General features: G+C 51.9%; 1 long non-coding RNA gene across 1 annotated transcript; it reads left to right on the plus strand.

Moving 5' to 3' along the window:
- The first annotated feature begins 339 nt into the window (after positions 1-339).
- Positions 340-3686, plus strand: LOC109451737 (uncharacterized). The gene is made up of 2 exons (XR_012489529.2): positions 340-712; positions 3356-3686. It is a non-coding gene; the product is annotated as an uncharacterized LOC109451737 (long non-coding RNA).
- Positions 3687-4435: the final 749 nt, after the last annotated feature.

A 4435-nucleotide genomic window follows, 5' to 3' on the forward strand; every position in this document is an offset into this window, starting at 1 on the left:
GTACAATGGGGACAGGGATAGTAACTGTCTACTTTTTGGACTTGTAAAGTTAAATGAGATTAAAATGTGTGCAGCATTCAGTCCAGAGCCTGGCACATAATAGGCACTGAATAAATGTTAGATATTCTTAGCAACATAAAAGGTTGGCTGAGATCTTTTCCAGCTGGGTACTAAACGCCCCTACCCCCAGAAGCCTGGACTCGGTCCCCTGCAGCTTTGGGGCAGAAGCCCAGCTTCTTGTCGGCGTTCCCCCGTTCTCACTGCCCCCTGTGGGGGCACTGGTGGGAGGGGCAGCTGACGCCCTGCACATGAGCCTGGCCAATGACCCAGGAGGTGTTGCCTGGGCATGAGGTAATGGAAGGCTGGAGCTCGCAGCAAGCCTGATGGCACACGTCATCACTCGAGCAGCGAGAAATGAGAGTAACTAACGTGCTGCGGGGCTCTGGTCAGGGGCAGCCCAGCCCTGGTCCGGCTGCGCATGCACACTGGGTCTTTGTGTCCACCTTCCTGCCGGGGACCTGAGCTAAAGCCCAGTGGCCAAAGAGCCGCTGAACCAGCGCCTAGTTCAGGCTTGCCACCTCCCGGCCCCCACCCCGGGAAGGAAAATTGCGATTGGAATCAAGTCAGATGAAATGTGCGAGTGAGACTCAGCGTTCTCATCTGTCACACTGGCGGGTGTTCAACTCCGTGCCAGGCCCTTGAGGTTCCAGAGGTAAGAGGACCTGACTGACTCAGGTATTTGGAGCATGGAGGGGAGACAGACTTCTGTCCCCCAGAGGGAAAGTGCAGCTGTGCTATTTATGACAGTTTGGGGGAGGGCAGAGGTGGGAGCAACCAGGGGAGGGAAATCAGAGAGGGCTTCTCAGAGGAAGTGACCCCTGAGCTGGGTCTCTCACAGTGAGTAGTCTGACAGGCAGTCAGTCATAGATAGGGTGTCCCAGGCAGAGGGCTCTCTGTCAGCAAAGGCAGGGAGGCATGAACTAGCACCAAGCTTTCTAGTATCTCCGAGTACTAGCTGTGATGGATACAGTATGTAAGAGATGGGAAAGAGGAGGGTCTCAGGGGCCACAGAGCCGTTAGTCATCGGAAGCTTCCTGGGAGATACAGGCATCATCTTACTTCCTGTGCCCATTTTACAAATGAGTAAGCTGAGGCTCAGGAGGGCAAAGCAGTTTCTTCAAGATCAACTAACAGGAAGTAGGGACTGGAACCCAAGTTCATCTGCTCTACCAGTTAAGGTCTTAACTACTCTACCCACCTCTTAAAGCCTGGGGGACCCTCAAAAGCCATGGTGAGAAGTTTGGATTTTGCTCTGAGGGCCGTGGATCCTGTAGAGCATTTAAGCAAGAGAAAGAGGTTGTCGCATTTGCAATTAGCAGAGTCACCACAGGGTAGAGCAGAGAATGGACACAGAGAATGCAGAATGCAATAACATCAGCAAATCAAGCCCCCTGAGCCAGTGACACAGCCCCACGACCTGACCCCTGATGATCTTTCTGACCCCTCCTGTCCACATACACTCTGGCCACACTGAGATTGCTTCTGCTCCGCCCTGCTCCAGGCCACCCCATCGTTTCACATCTGCCCAGAACAGTCTTTCTGCTGCTCTTTGCCTAATGTTCAGTCTACTTTCAGGTTCCAGCTTAAAAGTCATTTCCTTCAAAAAACCTTCCCTCACCATTTGCCTCTTCTAACTGGGTCAGAGGGCTGTGTGCTGAGTCACCTGGCCCTCTCCTTTGACCTCGTTCATTGTTCTCCTTTTGGAAAGGGTACGACGCTTTGCCTTGCCCACCTGACTCCCCAGTGCCCAGCACATGGGGCAGCCCTTGGGAATCCAGGTGAAGTGGGGTTTGAGGTAGCAACGTCTCCTTCAAAAATCCTCCATCCTGCTCACCTCTCTCAACAGCACACTCACACGAGATGTTTACCCCGCCCTCATTCGCCAAGTCCCTCTGGTCTGAGAGACATTGTTTAACGAACCAGGTACCTGACAAGAGTTTTAAGGGAAGTTTCCAACTAATAGGTCTGGGCAATTGTCTTATCTCGAGACTTGAAGAAAAGTGAGTCATCCAGGGGTCTTCCACTCTAAGAAGACTGACTTGCCCACTCCCGGTTCAGCCCCCTGCCAGGTGGCGTTGGGGATGCTCCTGGGTTGCTCCAGCACCAGCGCCATCCCTTTGGGTTTGCATGCCTGCCTCCCCCACTAGGCTGAGCGCCATGTCCGAAACCTAGCACTACTGATTGAATGAATGGCTTACTAAACATGGAACATCCAAAGGAACAGTTCAAACGGAATGGTACCCAAGGCTAAACTAGGGCCATGGCAGCTGTCTGGGCTCAGCTTGGACGGACTGGACTGGAGGGACCCACACCTGAGACACCTCTACCTCGGATCAGGGCCCGAGATGGGCAATGCCTGCAGACAACTGCTGGGACGAGGTGGGTGCCTCACTTCTTGGGGTCCCCTGATTCTGGGGACTGGTTGCTTTCATCCTTGGTTCCTACCTGAGTGAGTCATATAGTGTCAGCCTGTCAGGCCGATGACAGGCTGACACTATATGACTCACTCAGGTTGTAGGCACCTGTTAACCTAGGCGGCTGGGCACAGAGCTGACCCCTTATTTTAAGGGGCCCACAGGCCTGCCGTCCTTTATCATGCAAGGTGGGAAGAGCAGGGGTTGCCCAATGCTACCCATTCCTAGAAATGTTGGGACACCCAATGTTTAGAGTGAAGAGTGGGGCCCAAGGCACAGTAGTGAAGTTTTCCATATTAGCAAGAAGATGAGGCATTAATATCTGTTAATACCTCCCAGGTGCCAAACGCTTTACACACTTTGTCTCTAATCTTTATATCAGCCTTATAGATGGCTAGGAACCTCCCCCATTTTACAGATGAGAAAACTGAGGCTCAAAGAGGCAAAGTGGCAGGTCCAAGGTAACACACTGAATTGGTGGTGGAGTCCAGGTTTGAACCAGGTTCTGTTTGGCCCCACAGTGTTCCCAGGGACCCTCAGCTGGCTGGACCCTCCCCAGATAGTGGTCTGTGCCCCTCTCCCATCTCTGGGACAGGGGCACTTGGCCTCCTCCACCCACTCTCAGCTCCTGTTGCCAAGTGCTGGGACCTGATTTGAATTTGGGGTTCTCTCCGCTGCAGCTCAACAAAGGTTTTTATTGGAATGCCCCTCAGATTTCCAGACTTTGAAGATGTTTCAACAATGCAGTAAAAGCAGGTCTTTGCCACAACAAAAGGCAGAAATATCACCGAGGAGTAAACAGAATTCCTTGGCCTCTTCGGAGCATGTGTCAACATCTCTTTTTCTTCCCCACTCCCCCCTTTTTCTTTTCTTTTCTACAGATTCAGAGCTGGTCGGGGAGGGCGCCTTCCTGGCACTGGTGGGGTGGGCCACAGGCTGCCCCAGCTCCGCCTCAGAACAGATGCTGGGCTCTGGTAAACTGAGAAAGCGTAAACTGCTGTGAGATGCTTTCCTGACGACCACAATCGCCCACATGGAAAAGCCATTCAGTCGCAGCCCCCGCACCCTGCCCCCTGGCACACACATGTGGCGGCCGTGGCTGCAGAAACAGGCCTTCCCAGAACAAGAATGTATGTGACATGTACAAAACGACTTGATTTCAACCGATGGCTGGAAATTAAATGGATTTGAAATGTACATGCTTAAAAACAATTTCGGCAGAAAGCATACCCATTTAATATTGCGTCTCTAAATGAGGCCTCGCTCCCCAGGCAGGCTTGTAATGTGATGAAAACCAGCAGTCAGACCCCACCTGGGACCCCCACTCACCAAGGACACAGTACCCAGGGGCAGGGTGTGTGTGTAAGTGTGTGTATGAGTTCGTAAGCGTATGTGTCAGTTTGTACAAGTGCATGGCGGTATGAGTTGTGTGTGTGTGTGTGTGTGTGTGTGTGTGTGTGTGTGTCTGTCTGTCTGTCTGTCTGTCTGCCTGTGTGAAGGGATGGAAAGAGGGACAAGATGCTGCCCTTCCATATTTTTTCAAGTCGGCAAATGCCATCTAAGCACCTACCTTGTGCCCAAACGATGGAAGGGATGGGGAGTCTGTTGATCACAGGAAAAGAGAGGTCGTGGCTATTTGAGGCACTGAAACCAAGTCAAAGAAATAATTGAAGAGCAAGCCAAGGCCACTTTTAAGTGTGAACTGGCAAGGGCAAAGGGAAATCGATGGATGAAGCATAACTTGGGTACTCGTACGGCATCGTGAAGAAGCACTGAGCCCTGAAACCAGTGAGCCCTGGCCATGAATTCACCTCTACCACTTCCTGACTGTGAGACCTCAAGCAAGTCACTCCTCTCTGGGCATCAGTTTCCTGGCCAGTAAAATGGGGCTAATAGAACATTCTGTGTTCATGCCAAGCAGTCAATAAATAATGACTCTTACTCGCATTACAATTATTTCC

This window comes from Rhinolophus sinicus, chromosome 5 (assembly GCF_057876585.1).
Source record: "Rhinolophus sinicus isolate RSI-liver-muscle chromosome 5, RSI-T2T, whole genome shotgun sequence".
NCBI classification, from domain to species: Eukaryota; Metazoa; Chordata; class Mammalia; order Chiroptera; family Rhinolophidae; genus Rhinolophus; species Rhinolophus sinicus.